Source organism: Pempheris klunzingeri, chromosome 15 (assembly GCF_042242105.1).
Source record: "Pempheris klunzingeri isolate RE-2024b chromosome 15, fPemKlu1.hap1, whole genome shotgun sequence".
Taxonomy (NCBI): domain Eukaryota; kingdom Metazoa; phylum Chordata; class Actinopteri; order Acropomatiformes; family Pempheridae; genus Pempheris; species Pempheris klunzingeri.
In genome coordinates, this window is record NC_092026.1 from 23,005,537 (window position 1) to 23,022,751 (window position 17,215).

The window sequence follows — 17,215 nt, forward strand, 5'->3', positions numbered from 1 at the left end:
ATGCAGTGCTGAAATCAGCCTCAGCTGTTTCCGGCTTGTTTTTAAAACTGCTGGATTGAGTTTTTAATGAATACTAACTAGTGTCAAAGAAAGAGACGTAATCGTGTTTTAAAGCTGCCATAATCCATATTTAATCACATGACTACTTGCATGTGAAAGATGTAGCTGTTAGTTGTAAACCCCCGCATTTCAGCGTTTATTTTTAGCTTGTTTTGGTTTTCTGGCCTGCAACATTACTGTTTTGGTTCACTCTGATGACGCCGTTTTTGGCCACAACAGGCAGCTGTTTTTAATGAAAAAGCTGCTAATGAACCCACCTGCCTCCCACCACGTGTCAAACAGACAGCTGGTGAACATTGTGGCATCTAACGAGATAAATACTTCCCTCAGGGATTGGTAGAGACCAAAAACAGAGCTAAAATGAGAGTGAATATTTAGACTTAGACAGTCTGATCATTGACGACTGCAAGCTAACGCAAAAATGTGAGAAGGAAACCTCTGAATATGCCAACGTAGCAAATGCATTTCAGTAATTTAGTCTCCATATTTGGCAGAATGTTTTGTCATTTATGGTATATTGTGCTATCATGTGAAGTTAAATTTAGTCTTCCTAGTTTACATAGTTAAAAAGGCTTTTGTTAAGTGTTGGGATGTTTGTTGCAGATATGTATGCGTGTATATATTCAATATAATCAAGCTAATGCTAGTTCTGTCTGTTGTTTTGGTTAACAGTTTCACCTGGATCCAGTTTAAACTTCACCTTGTTAGTTATAATAAAGTGTTAACTAAATAATGATTAATAGAAATCAAAATCACATTGAAACAAACAGGTTCTTACATAGGAATTAGTTATTTAATATTTACACGACTGCCAGGTGTAACTGCTACATAGCTCACTGTGTTAATGACAAAACTAGCTTTAGCTTGCTAGTATCTTATTCATTAAAATAGTGATGTTGTTTCTATAATTATACCTGTTATTGGGATGGTATGTAGGTAAAAAAAAAAAAAAAACAGCAGCCAGGCGAGATGCTATTATAAGTAGCCTATAAACTGCTGTAAATATGTCCAGCTAACTGATTAACACTGACACTGGACAACAACAGCATGCGTATTACAAAGCAATCATTACTGCTCATGTGCAAAAACACCAAAGACAATAAGAAATTGTTTATTTAATATTTTTTTCATAGCTTTTTTTTAGTTGATGTAGAAAAAACACAATTTGTTATAGATTGCTACAGACTATTTCCCAAAATAAATAAATAAATGAATAAATAACCATGATGGAGATGAGTTTGGCTTTTCAAGAGCACATGTAGCAAATGGCACCATGTTCAATTTATCATGAGTTCTTCTTTGAACTCAGATGTATTTCCCAGGTAGCAATTTGAATCTCTTGATATGGGGCCTGGTCTCCACTCAACACGTTGGAGCCTGCTCTATCTGCGGGTCCCCCCACCCCACGGGCCCCAGTGCAGCCCCACTGGGTGCACAGTCTAAATTAAAGCTGATACAGTATTTATTTCCCCTTTTTTCTTCGTCTTCTCCTCCTACGCCCATTCCTGAATTGTTTGAACACACATTTCTCCATGTGTGCGTACATCAATAACATGAAATAAATAAATAAAACCAAGCCATTCAAACATTTACAAAGATTTAGTTATGATAAATACATCTTGTTATGTAACAATGACCTCTTGTCTATATAGTTAATTGCGTTTTATTTGAGGGCACTACAGATGTTTTCTAACAACTAGTTTAATACATTAAAGTCTTGAATAGATAAGACATTCCTTTAGTTTCAATGGAGCCACCAGATTTCACTAGTTTGGACATTAGGAAGGACACACAAACTATATAGCTGGTTGTGTAAATTTGAACTTATGAATACCAAGTCCAACCTGCTCCTGCTTATTTGTCTGTAACAGCAATAAACAACAGCGATTTAACACATGGTGAGATTGTAATATGATTCCAAATCACACCTCATAAACTCACAAGAGCACAAAAACATGCCTGATAGATGCTTCTCCCGTGATGCTTGCCAAAATCTATCAAGCAACTCACCCTTGCAAAAAGAAAACAAAGAGGCCTGGTAGGAAGCGCGCTGGCTTTGCATCTGTCTGTCTGTGTCCATCAACCCCTTGAGAAGTCATTGATCCATACAGACCCTCTGCTCATATGCCCGGCAGACGCTGCAGCAACAGCAAAGACTTCTGTTCCTCCCTGACAGCATGACCACTCGCGTTTCCGTCAAGAATGGGTAGGAACCCTGGAGCTGTCAACCTTAGAGAGCGGGATCAAATGAAACATGATGACAAGCCAGGCTGGAGTCGAAGTTTTCCAGACTAGAAATACATTGCACCTTTAATGTCCCGGCGTTACCTTAATGCTTTGGAACACGCTCAGTCATTACGGATGTATGGGCTGTATGTGAACTCACCGCCCAACATTAACTCAGCTGTAAACTCTGTTAAGAACTGCCCCGAGTGTCGACATCCTCATTGATGATCAATATTCTCATAAGGCTCAATAGAAACTCAGTTGATTAAGCCTTTAAGTAGTTTTTAATGACAGAGCACTGAGACGTTGGAGTTGTGAGGCTGATGATATATGGAGACCTTTTTCAGTCACTGGGCTACAACAGCCTTCAGCAATGATGATAATTAGTGCAAGAGACTAAATTTATGTAAATAAGGCAATGAGCAAGAAGCAATAAAATGAAGAATACTGATTGACTTAATTATGGCAAGATTTTCTCCTTTATGTTATAAATGTGGTGGTGACATAAAGGATAGTCAGGGTTTATTACACATTTTTGCAGTTATGTCCATCATTTTTGTTACTCTGATCATGTTATTTCTTGAAGGATATAAGCAGTAACATGATCAGACAAGTTTCAAACAAACCCTCCAACTTCTTTGGAGAAGGGAGTATATAGACCGCCTCTCTGCTTCAGCTTTGACCTGTTGTACTTTTTCTGTGCAATGAGGGATTGTTACCAGGGATTCATGTGTGCTCACGTAAATAATTCAGATAATATGGCTAAACTGTTGGCTTTACCATAACTTGTCTGATCGTCTGACTACTTTTATTTCTTGCCCCACTGGACGTCGTTGTGGTGTAGCTGCTATGGCAATAATGGGGGAAAAAAAACAACCCCAATGTTTGAACTAAACTGCAATTATCCTGTAAAGGGTTAGTCTGACATTTTGGGAGGTGCCGGCAGTTTAATGTTGTCACTATTGGACAGAGCCAGGCCTAGTTTCCAGTCTTTATGCTAAGTTAAGCTAAGCTAACCAATTGTTGTAGCTTCATTTGAACCACCTTTTAATGCAACTTTTCATGACTTACAGCCCCTTTAAAAGCAAAACAATGTCTACCATCATCAGACTTTATCTCTGTCCAGTAACTGACATGTGGTGTCTTCATTATGATAACCATGACAACAAAGCTCCAGTAATCTTAAGGAACACTAAGATGTCTTTCTAAGCTCGTCTCACATAGCCAGGCCGGTCTCTACACTTTGTTTCTGGATAAAGGTCTGTCCATGACCCGTGATCGTTCTGGTAAGGGGGGGAAACGCTCCGGCTTGGTTGCATTTCTTTAAAACTATCATGAGCGTCTGTGATACAGTTTTTACTGCTAACAAAGACAAACGTTACTTCTTCCTCTGTGCCCTGGTGGTGAAGCCTGATTTAAGATGATTTAATCACTGCACAACAACAACAACTTGTGAGCACACCTTAGACCCAGCACCCAGACTCTGTCTCACAAGATTCTCACAAGACACTGGTGTTGATTGGTTCTCTGACACGACCATCGTGAGTCGAGGTTGACTTGGCACTCAGCGGCAGCATACATCACCGTATCAATGTACCGATCCTTTCCACTTCACAGGAGCTTCTGTCATATCGGTTTAAGAACATTATCAAGTTACGTTGGTCTCTTTTATCTGTAAAGGTTGCTTTTGTTTCACACAACGATGTGGAGGAGAGTGGCGACTGGCATGGTCCGCTAACAGAGAGGCAAAGTCTCGTCTCTTCCAGTTATTCTGAAAAAAACGTGCCGTAGTCGACGACAAGAGACAAATAATGTTCTGAACCTGTTTGAATTGTGCCATAAATTACACATATGCTGTTTGCCACTGGGCCAGTGGTTAGCAGTGTTGCCTGCTGGGGTCGTTGTGTGTGGAGTCTGACCCCTCTGCCTGCTCCTGTGACTGCATCCCGATACCAAACACACAGACATCGTAGCTTTAGCGACTTCTTGACTCCACTTGTGCAACTTAAGGGTGTTGTTTTTCTAGTTTTATGGCAAATTGAGACTGTTTTGAAAATTATCTTTAAAAATGACAAACATGTAATAAAACGGGATAAAAAAAAAAGACTTTTCTCTGTGTACGTATGTTTTTTAACATTAGGTCCCACGGTGGGGGAGAAGGGGAGGGACTTCAGGCTTTATACCCACATCCTACTTCCTGTGGGTCAATCTATTGCAAGTGCTAATTATAACAACAACCACAATGTTTCCCTGAACTTTACGAAGTTGTTAGCGTGCCTCAACAGATACTAACCATAGTGCTGTCACAGCATAAAACCTACTTATTTTTAAACAGTGATTTGAAAATGGTTTTGGAAGCCACAGAGAAACTATTTTTTGCTCTGTGGGACATAATCAGTTAAATCAAAAAGGGGATATTTTCATCTTAAATCATAAGATACAGAATACAGTGATTAGAGGTAATTATTGGTTTTAATCCTGACAATTTTGTGTAGCATAGATTTTCTGTTTTGTCGTCCTGTTAAACTTTTTCACATTCAGAATCCCCCAAATCATTTCATGTTAAACTGTCACTAAGAGTGCATAGGTGATGGGAAGTCATCTGAGGAGGCGTCTGCTGAATGACCTGCAGGATATTACTTCAAATAGAGCTGGATAATCGTCTACATCTGCATGTTTGCAATGATCAGACTGCAGGTCTGTGCACGTAATAGCAAAAATAAATCCTACTTTCCCTCTACAGGGACCCAGTGTCGGTGACACCGTGCAGCACCCGGACCCCAGTTTGAGAAACTCGAATAGCGCTGTGCAGAAAAATCAATGGCATTACCAGAAAAGATCCTATCCATTACAGCACTGAATGCCTCCGCGTGTAGCTACAAGAGAAAAAGCTCAGACTGATTCAAAAACTCTCAGTCTCTCAGTCACATGACTCAGCCACCGGCAGCGATAGAGAGCGCAAAAGGGGACGCAGAGCCTCGGTTTATACAAGCCTGCACACCACCAGTCCTCCACCGCTATACGCCCAATTTCTTTTTAATTGAAACCTTTTACTCCCGCTCGGTGAGTACATTTTCAACTGCCATATTTTTATCCTCTTTTTCTTCCTTTCTTGTCTTGGTGTTGCGACATGGGGAAAATGTTTTCTTCTGCATGCAATGATTTAAATCTTGGATGCTGAGTATTGTTGCTCCGGCGACATCCACTGAGAAATAGCCCTACGTGCTTGCGGACGCTCTTGATATATTTTTTTTTTTTCCTCCTCTCTCTCTTCCTCTTCTCTTCCCCAAGCAGCGAGCTCACTTGTTATAATCCCAACCTTTTGCTTATTTTCAGCCTTTTTTTTCCTCCTTCATCATGGCTTGTTTTGGTGTGGTTTTGGTTTTGGTGCTTTTCTCTGATCTTGCAGTGTTTCTCTGGTGTTGGAGCCTGTTCGTCTCCGAGGGCGCAAAAATAACAGTTTTGATTTTCATCCTTGAGGATTTTGCTTTTCTAATAGGTGAGAAATGGGACTTTGCTAGAGTTTGCCTCGGCATTTTCTTTGTGCTTCTTTATGCAGCCTTAACGTGCGAATGGGAACTTTTTGTTTTTCAATCTCGGACAGAGCTGGATCTGTATTGAAAAGCCAAGTAGTTTCAGATATTTTAAATAATGCAGATGTGTCTTCAAATCTCAGCAGAAACAGCATGTCACAATTAAAGATATTTTACACCTTAAATCCATATTCCTGTTTTTTTGGAGGACTAATGAAAAGTGATGTAAGAAGTCACAGAGTGCATGATTTTTGCCCTTCAAAGTTGCCTTTCAGTGGCAACAATCTGACAAAATTCAAACAAGTCTAATGAATGCAAATCACTGCTGTGCAAAACAAAACAAATTCCTGCCAATTGAACCAGACACAGCTGTGCTCCTCCACCCTGTTTCTCCTGCTGCACACACAAACCTCGTTGCGTTTAGGAATGATAACCGGGCGACTCACTCAGACATCACTCAGAGACGCTTGGAAACTTGGAGACTGGCTGAATGAGTCAATGGAGACAAGGCCGGGGGGGGGAGGAGGGACAAGAGGGTTGGAGGGGGGTCTTTAAGGCCCAGGCAAATTTCGCAGCAGTTCATTATGCAAATCGGGGCTGATAGATTTGATTAATAGTTTGACCTTGACATGGAGCCAGAACTCACCCACAAACCTGCAGGCAACAAATTAAAAAACACACGAAATCTCCTGCAATTAAAAGACAAAAAAGAGTGACATTGCCCTTTTCGTTATCACCTCTGTAAAATCCTTCACCAAAGTTCGTTTTTATGCTTTCAAGACAAAAACCTCCTTTCAATCATTTGGGAAAGATATGGGTGAAAGCGTTTGACAGCTATTCCAGCCCTCAGACTTCGCAGGTCAGGGAACAGGTGGGGGAAGCCGAGCATGAAATGTGCTGCTACGCAAACAATACTTATCTCTCACCAGGGATGAGGTGGGAGGCTGGCTGTGGAATAGCCAGCCTATATACGCATGCACTGAATCACTATGAGCCCAGAGTGGAGGAAGGAAGGAATAAAGTTTAGCCAGGCATTTCTGGACCGGTCAGTAATCCGTCTCTGCTCAGTCGAGGCCTGTCTTTACGTTTCTGCACCCGTGGGCCGGGATGATCATTGACCCTTAGCAGGTGTACGGTGTGGGCTGCCTCAAAGCCACGCACCACAGAGTCCATCTTCTGCTAGATACAGATGAAAACACATTTTAGAGCTGCTCCAGCCTTCAGACTATAGGTCAGAGAACAGATTAGGGGAGCTGCGTCTCTCCGTCGCTTTGTATATCCCTGCATGTGAAAGATAACCGAAGAGAAAAACAGATGAGGGAGTCAGACAAATATAAAAAAAGCTCACGTGAAAGAAAAAGAGCGAGTTTCTCTACTCACATGTATGATATCCACTTCACATAGCTCTATGTTACATTATGCATGTGGCAATACCCACTGCTGCCTATTAGACCTCCTATTCTCGGATCTGCATCTGCATGTTCCACGCCTGCATTAGTCATACTCAACACATTTTTCACTACTGCCTTTCCAGCCATTGAAAAGCAGCAGTTTGGATAAACAGCAGCCACGGTATATGCATGCACCTGATGCTCTGTTCTGTTGTGAGACGTGCCATTAGCCCAGCAGCATCAGTATCTCACTGATGCTACAACGGCCAGCTCCTTTTATTCTCCATTCAGAAAGATAGCGGTTGATTTCAGCACCATGGACAGCTGCCAGCACTTTATTACTCTGGCAGCTGGAGCGAGCTGATTCTTGCCTGGAAGTCTGGAGTGTCTCTACTCACTAACCCCTGCCCTCTCCACCGCACACGTCTTATTCTGAGCTATTTCGAGCTCTGCACCCTCCATTCAAAAGGCTAAAGAAGAGGTTGCACCCTAGATAAGAAACAAAATGATAATACCTCCTCAGAACGAGGCCCTGTATATTTGAAATTTGTCAAAAAGGCTTAATTTAATCTTTTTCAAAGCAAAGCTGGAATACACCTTGTGTTGTAGATGTATAGGTCTACAAAGGCTTTATGCTGTTTTCAAGAAAATAACAGGAGCACAAACTATGCACAGTAGTCACCATGAGCTCAATGAATGCTGCTATTGTTACATGAATACTGAATTGTGTTGTCAGGTGTGCCAGTTACAAAAGGGAACCATTCAACAGGCTAAAAAAGAGCTTTCACTTAGTTAAACAAAACAATAATACTGTCTCTTACAGAGTTCCTTAAAGGATACCTTTGTTGGATGTCCTGTGTTTTTCTTATAGACTACAAATCCCAGGCACTGTCTTATTAACATTGTTGTCTGTGTAGCCAAAGCGTTGCAGCTGATTTCTCAAGGCCACAGACATTTCATCTCATTTAAGAGAAACAGGATTTGAGCAAAGGGTTAAATAACGACACAAATAGGATTATAAATTGGTGTGTGATCTTTAGTGTATTTGCTGTGTCTTTAACCAATGAACTACCAGCTACGATAGGCCGACTGCACATGACACATCTCAGTATTAGTATTATCAGTATTAATCCCCAGCTGAAAATAGTCCCCACTGTTTACTCCTGTTTGCTAAAAACGGCAGTGCCCAGCTGGGTTAGGGACTTAGTTAGTCTTAGAAAACCACAGGCTTTCAGCAGCCTTATCCTTTAACTGAATCTTTTTAAACTGGAGTAAGTCTCATAAGGACAGACCTTTGATTTACATACAACAAATATTTGTGTCGCTTTGCCAACCACAAACAAACATATGGCCCCAGATTTGAATGAACACCTCTCTGACACAGCCCCAACAAACGGTAGACACTCTGAGCTTAACAAATGAAGCCCACCACATACTATGGGAACGGTTTATTATTGCATTATGTTGTCAGGTGTACCTGTTGTGAAATGCTTGTGAACAAATATAGAAACTAGGCAGCCAGTGGATCACAGACACAGAAAACCAACGCCTGCCTTAGTGTTTTCTTCTTTTTGCTGGATCTTTCCCAGGTGTGTATTTGCATTCATGAAGATGAACATTATTTACTGTTTTACCAGTTTTGATGTAACATGGTTTCACTTGAGTCTAAAAATCTGCTCCTTATCCAGTAAACTGAAAACATTACCAGCTTGTAATGTTTAATGGCAGAGGCCCTTTTTTTCCCATTTAAATTGCAAATTATCCCTGAAATGGAATTAAAATCAGTTCTTAGTCATGTTGTTTTTAGTATTAGCATTGAGGAAACTCAGTGTCATACCAGCTCGGCTTCATACATGTGTTCCACTTTCACCTTTGACCTCTGATCCTCGCTGTTAGGTCTGTCCTAAATCATCACAACACCCTACAGTCTTCTGGTGCCATAAAGCAGAAATCAGCTAATTACTCACAGCTCTAGTGACCCAGTTACTTTAGCCTGGTACAGCGGATGCTATATTTGGCAGTCACACAAGAGGAGAATTAAGAAAATGGAGAAATGCATCCGTGCCAAGAGATATGAGAAAGCGTAGCATATGTTCATATGCCCTCAGGCAGAACTGTGGACTCCCTGCTACAACAGTAGGTGGAGACTGTTCCCTCTTTCTTTCAAATACACATATTGATGCAGGAGCAATCCTTCGTGTGGAGTGTTTTCCACAGTGTGAGAGCAGGAATGTCTCCAAGTAAAATAAGAAAATACACTCAGAAGGCAGCAGCATGATACGCGGTGATGCAACAGAGGGTTTCTGAAGCAAACTAGTTGGCAAAGGCTGCTGGTAAAAAGACAAACGGGGTTAAAAGGTTCCCTTGAAACAATGCGTCCCTGAGGAATCAACCAAGCCACATCTAAGGAGCTGCTTGCCATCAAAGTCGCCCTGATCTGTGTATCACATTCATAACTGTGCAAAAGAGCAAACAGAGCAAAACAGTTGTAAGCTGTCCAAAGCTGCCCTCAAAGATCAGGTTTGTGACATGTAATGAAAGCGCCCACAAATGCCCTGATTAAGGAGATAATCAGCCCTGCTATTATTGCGAGATGCACGATAAAATGTCTTACAGAGATATGGCTTCATCCCATCTCCCTGTATAGGTCACATTGCGCTTTTATCTCCCCGCTGTCATCGCCGGTCGAGGCTATAGGTTGCTCAAATCAGATTATGGTACAACTCATTTTAGGCACGCGATCGTTTGCCCTCAGTTGTCACGCTTCAGAGCGCTTCCATAAATTCGCGCAGTGGGGGGAAGAGGAGAGATAAAGCTGATGGAAATTGCAATGTATTTTCTATACAGGAGCTCTGCACAGCCGCATACCTGTGGGCTCTCACACGGTGAAGCATAGCCTCACAGTTCAAGAAGTCAGTTCATTAAAGGTGTGAAAAATATATAAATGATAAAAGGCTGATAGGAAGGTAATATAAAAGGATAGTCATAGTAATAATTTATAAGCTAGCACAACCTACCTACCGCATGATGTACGCATGCATTTTCCATCTTTGATATTCTGGTCCGAGGCCCAGTTCTAAGCTCCTTGAAGATGATTGGCATTGCAAATGCCCCCCCCCCCCTTTTTTTTCGAAGTTCTCTCATTCCCTCCTTCCATCTCACCCCCTTTTATTTCCCTCTCTGCTTCTTTATCTCTCTCCTTTTGTTGCCATTTTCCTCTCCCCTTCTTCAATTCAAACTCAAGACAGGTATTATGCAGAAGGTAATGGGGTGTAGGAATGGAGGAAAAAAAAAACAAGAATAGTGCTTGACAGTCATCCTTCCTCGTTAAGATCCACAGCAGAACTGTTTCAAAGAAATCCAAGGAACACGTAGTAAACAGGGCACAAAACTGCAAGGCAAGTTGCTCGTTATATGTGGCCAGTAACAGGCTATTCTCTATCTTCTCTGCACCGTTAGCTGGTATTTACTGTACAAGTCCTGCAGGAGAGATTAGATTCCACTGGGCTCCTCTGGGCTGGGAGCAGAATGGCCCAGCAAGGACCTCTATTCATTAAGCTCTTAATTGCTAATTGAGGTCTTTGAATGATTCAGCAATAGCTGCTCCTGTTGGGGCATTAGCTGAGTAATTTATGGCTGCAAGGGAGCAGGGAAAAAAATGAACAAGGGCGAGAGAGTGTTATTAAAAAGGACATTGGTGCCAGCCCAGCGTTGTTATTACACAACCACCTCGTGTTAACTCTCAGAAATCTGAACAATGCTCTTTTTTATGGCTGGCTTTTACCATTAGTCTGAGTTTAATTCATTATGTTCTTTGATTAAATACCTTTTAGCCATCATGCAGTTTGTGTCTCTATTCGTCATGCAAATTTAATTTGATTTTTTTTGATAAAGCATATTATTTTGTCTTTGTGGAAGCTTGGCATTTGTAATAATGATGGTTTCTCTTTTGTCCACAAGTGATAATGGGAAAATTGTAGCAGTCAGGTCATCTACAATTATTACTCTTGCTATAAAATCTGTCAGTGGTTCTGTCATTGAGCACTATTTTTAGCTTTTTAATTATTCGCAGCAGTATTTTGATAAATCCTCATGTTATATGCTGCAAATGTTCTCACAAAACAGCAGAAAGACAGAAAATAAACCCACACCTGCACTGCAGCGTACTTCGTAAATTTAGACTGTATAAAAATGTAATTAGATTTCAGTCCACATTTATTCCCTTGTAATGCGTTTGGCTGTCATTCAAAAGACTGAGGCAAAAGGGGGAAAATGGTTTATTATAGACCCATATTTCATTCTCTTATGCAGACATATTTTTTCCAGGAAGGCGCTAAAAGTTGAGACTTGGCTCGAGAGATGTCCGTGTCCTGAACCTGATAAGGCAGGAGGTGATATGTCGATGTCTCTGCAGGCCGGCTATGAAGACGTCTGCAAATTAAACTTTCCTCTGGTGACGACAGTTGAGGTTAGATGCTTTTGGCTGTACACTGTCAACTCACTAAAGATAAAATGCTGCAATGCAACAGTCAAGCAGCGGAGAGTGAGTGTGGCCTGAATGCATCCTTCTCATCCCATATGTATTTGTCATATTGGATGAGGAGTTTTCATCTTTTCTCCTCAGACGTGAGCGTGAGTCAGTGAGGAGAGATCAGGGAGAGAGGAAGTGCTAAAATGATTACTTTCACCAGTTCCTCGCTTCTTTATCTCCGGAGAATTCAGACTCTGAAGCCCCTGACAGTCGCTGTGAAAGGACCAAAGAGGATCCATGAAATACTTACACTTGGAACCTCTGCAACACAGGAGGATGCTGTAGAAAAAAACATCACTGTCAAGAACTCACTTCTCCGCTATAAGAAAAGACTTTCAAGAAACAAACAAAACGTCTATGCGTGGAAAAAAAAACATGCCAGTGATGAGTTAGGATGCGTTCGCAGCTACACTGATGCATGGAAATGTTATTTAGCATTAATTCCTGGTGCACTGAGCATGCCAAGATGAATCCAAACTCAGCTCTCTCCTCCTGTCTTGCCTTTCAGGCTGCTTTGAATTCAGTGTGAGTGTTTTCTGGCCTGGGACGCTTCCACCAGCGTTATGCCAGCAGTTATGCCACATGTTCTTCTTGAAAGGCTTTGAGGATCTTAGAGTCTCATGAATATTATAAAAGAGTCATCTTTGAAGTCTCCTTTTTTCCACGCTAAGCACTCACTAAACATAACATTTTCTTGTGACTTTTTTCATTAAAAACATGTAATTGAGGGCAATTGACAAAGTAATGTTTGAGCATCCCTGGGGTGTTAATCTGAGGTGATAGCCTACATGTGGAGAGAGAGAGACAGACTGAAAGCTTATGAAGCCTTCACAGACCATAGATTGCCTCTAGTGCTTTTGTATTTTTCTGCCGGCTGCAGCCTGCGGTTATTTTCAGCAGAAGTTCAGCGGTTGCTCAGTGACCATTTGATGCTGTCAGCTGCTAATACAAGTGTGACAAGTTTACAGACTTTCTAGAAGACCACAGACCATTAGTGGAGCTGATGTCTTGTGTCCATAAGCAAGTTTGCATCAGCCTTGAAATTCAAAACAGTCACAGATACTTTCAAAAGCAGCTTGCAGTTTCTTTCTGGTCCACAGCCGCTTTTCCCTGCTATGATACTGAGCCTTTGGAGAAGATTGTTTAAAACTACAACGTCTTTTTTTAGCTTTAACATTGAGAGACCACTAGGTTTCACTTTTACACCTGCTTGCAAAATCAAAACACCTTTTATAAAAATATACTCATTTGGTTTTTTTTTTTGGTAAGAGTTAAATGAGAAAATGAGAAAGTCTCACACATAACCTCCTGTAAAATGTGTACAAATTAAATATAAAAACAACCAGTTGTGGTTTTATGACAAGTTGTGTGTTGTAGTTAGCACCAGGCTAACTGTCTTCCCTTTGTTTCCAGCCTTTATGCTAAGATAAGCTAAGATAAGCTGTTGCTTCATATTCACCGCACAGACATGAGAGTGATAATGGTCTCCTCATCTAACTCATCTCATCCAACAGTTTCGTTTATTTTACATGAGAGATTTCTGTATTTTCTTCTGTGCTCTTCTCACTGGTTTGAAGCGGGCAGGGTGTCTCATGCACCAGTCACTGATGCTAAATAATACTTTATGTTTAAAATAATGCCTTTTTTTAAATAATGTTGTTTGTTTAGTGCTTATGTTACTTATGATTTTTTAGTTTTCAGAGGCATTTGAGAGGAAACTCCTGTAACATGAGCCACATTTCTCAGCTTCAAACTCTTTACAACAAAGTATGAATGTAAATATTGAATAACTCTTAGCAACTTTTTTTCTTACGCTCACTTCATCCTAACTAGCTACTGCAGTCTTTCTAACCAGAAACTGTCCATTCAAAAACGCTTCAACTAGTTCACTTCAGCAGCGACCAATCAGTCCATTCATTTGGCTCTATGCCTCAGCTCAGCGTGGCCTTAAATTAGGGAGCTGACGCTTTCTTCTATTAAATCTGCTTAAAAACGTGCTCCTGCTTGCTTAATCAACCGGCTAATGGGTTCACCTCTGTACATTTGCCTTAAAGAGGCCATTCAACGCGCCTCACACCCATCAATCACCTAGTTGGTTAGGTTAGGCACCCGAGCTGTGAGACTGTTCAAAGGTAGACGGTGTGAATAGGATTTGATTTGATTGGATTGACTGGTGGGCTTTTTAGTGCCCCGCTCTGTTGATAATTAAGTTAATCAACTCCAGAAAACTCAATAACGGCACTGCCACATTATGGGACTCGCAGCAGTGTTAAATTATCTTCCATTCTGCGAGGTGCAAATGCAGATTTCTTTTTTTAAGAACAGTTGAAGAGATTTAGTGTGGATTATATGTAGGTAGAGGCAAAGGGTGGAAGTAAAGAGCAGGTAGGATGGGGAAAATTGTGACGGGAAACGTGCCCAAGACTTGATCAACTGCACAGAGTATTGGCATATGCATTAGTGCACTTATGTGTGTGTGTGTGAGTGAGATAATGTGTGAGTTATATTTTTGGAAAATACCCGTTCATATTATTAAATCTTTCCCTATCCTTTCCCTGTACACACTCATTTCTGTTCAGGCCCCTGACGGGTTTGAGCTGGAGGCATGAAAAACATTCACAAATTAAAATACATTCACAAGTCTCCTGTTCACCTCTTTGGACACACAAGAAACCAGAATAGAACTGAAATACTTTTTCAATTAAACAATTTGTTGATAAACAGAAAATTAATTAGCAATTCAACAAATTGTTTAATTGAATATTCCATTCAAGCAAACAAACTCCAAACATTTTCTGGTTCCAGCTTCTCAAATTTTAGAATTTTTTTTGTTTCTTATCAGTACAGCTCATAGACTATAAAGATGGATGACGCACCTCCAATTCCTCTCACTGTACAAAAATTAAGTCCAAATAACATGGATATAAGATATTTGCCTTCTGCAATGGTGATGTCATGTCATCACGGGTTAGAGTTGGCTGTCAATTATGACATTTCTGTCACGGTAAGTTGCAGGAGGTGGACCCAAATGCAAGACAGAACGAACCAAACACAATAGAGAATCCAACAACAGTGAAATGAAAATAGGACTGAAATATACACTGAACTAATGAGGGAATGGAGAACAGGTGACAAGACATGATAAGCAAAGGAGCTGGTAGGTTGGCGAAACACTGGGAACAAGGCAGAGCAAACAAAGGTGACGCAAGACAGGTGAAGCAAACAAGGAGCAGGTGCAGACAATCACAAGGACGGGGAAACGCACAAGGGCAGAAAGTAAAGCAGAACAAGACAAGACTACTAGAAAAATAGGAAACAGTGACTGGACAAAACCAAGAAATAACCAGTGAAGTGCAAACCTAAACTCAACTCAAAAGTCAAAAGCCCTTAAGGTGAACACAAAGAAGGGAACAATAAACAATCCGGATCTTGATTACAAGAACTGGTCTTTACTAAGTCTGGTCGTAAGCTGGTCTTTGTTAAGACCTGTCGTTAGGATGGACTTTAAGTTGGGGGTCTCAACAATGTGTGTTCATGTGAATGCCCACGTCTCAGTGGCTGTGGTCTGGCAGCGAGCGTTGTGAGGGTACATCGTACAACAGTCTGCCGCTGTCTTATTGTTTTCGTTGCTGATAATTTCTCATTTTCGGCAACAATATGGAGAATGAAAAGGAAATGTCATGGACATTGAAATACAGAAATTGAAAGAGCCGCACAGCCAACACAAGACCTTGCTGACTGCCAAGCAGTCTGATGTTATGACAAATTATTAACATGAGGAGATGATTTAAAGGGAAAAATGGAGCTGATTAAAGTCCTGAAACGGGTGCATTTCTCGGTCAGCTCTGCTTTGTGCGGTGATCTCTCCTGATCAGTGTGTCAGCACAGTAGACACTAATCGTCAGCCTGTGACACCCTCCATTGTGTTGATCAGGACAGATTACTAGACTTAAATCCATTAATATTTTGTTTACTTTAGTTGTAAGGGCCTGGCAGGCGGTGGACACAGCTGACAGCGCTGTGCTGTTCTGTTCTGTGGTCCGACACAAACTGCAGGTCCGGTGACAGAATCAAAACCTCTCCGTCAGCTCCTCATCATTGTAAATGTCTCATGGGTTGCTTCTGTGCCTAACTGCTCTCTCTCTCGCCTATTACAGCGTCCTGTATGAGACGCGCTATTGTCTGTGCTGTTACAGTAGAAACAGCCTAGTTTTTGACTTTATGTCTGCTCCTCACTCAGTGAAAAGAAGGCTTAAGCCCTGGTTTCTATTTGGCAGTAATGAAGCTGTCTTTGGTGCAATGTGCAGCCTGTGTTGTTAATACCAGTGGTAGAAGAAGTATTCACATCCTTTACTTAAGTAAAAGTACCAAAACAACAGTGTAAATGTGTAAAATGCTGCAATACCAACATTCAAAATCCTACTTAGGTAAAAATAAACACTTGTTCTGCAGTAAAATGGACCCTGTGAATGATTTATATGACAATACTGGATTGCTCATACTGATGCATGAAAGTTTTTTTTAATGTTGTCGCTGGTTTTAACTACTTCACGTACAGTCACTGTAGCTGGTTTAGTCCAGTGGTTCCTGGTCCCTCCCAAGAGTCACCGGATGAATCTGAAGGGTCATGAGATGATTCACAAGCCTGATTTTTTCTTTTGTACTAATCTTTGTTTTTCTGTGGAATATTCTAAGAAACGTCTAAAAAGTTATTTGGATTATATTAGTTGAGAAGGTTAGAGGGGAAATGTCTCATAGACATCGAAAACAGGACAGGATACTAAAACTAGACACTGTTTCTCATAATGTTGTTGTTGGTTGGACTAAACAAACAATTTAAAGTAGAGATGCAACAATTAGACAATTAATCACTCAGTTATTAACATTAACTGGCAGCTATTTTGATAAATGATTGATCAAATGAAGAAGAGAAAAAATGCCAAAATTCTCTGCTGTCAGTTTTCTCCAATACATGGATTCTCTCCTTTTCTTATTTCAAGGTAAACTGAATGTCTTTGACAACATTTGACATTTGAAGATGTCACCTTGGACGCTGGGAAACTGGGATGGGCCTTTTTCACTCTTTTCTGATGTGCTATATACTGAGCGATTAGTCAGTTGAACATGTTGCAGCTGTGACATGAAGACGTCAAGTTGAGTTTTGAGAACTTGTGATGGACAATTTTCACTATTTTATGGACAAGATGATTAACAATACAAAACAAAAACAAAAAAATCAGTGACTTCATTAAGAAATTAAAAAGTCATTAGTCGCAATTCACTGAAATTGTAGTTTTCTTGTTTTTAATTCTCATATAAACAAGTGAAAAAACATGATCTCATGAATCAGGCCTCTGCACGGACCAAAACATTGAAAAATCTTTTGCCATATCTTCAGAATGCTTTTTAGAGCATGAGAAAGCATTTTTCTTTATTCTGACCATCCAGTGGCTTTTACCATGGATTTATACTAA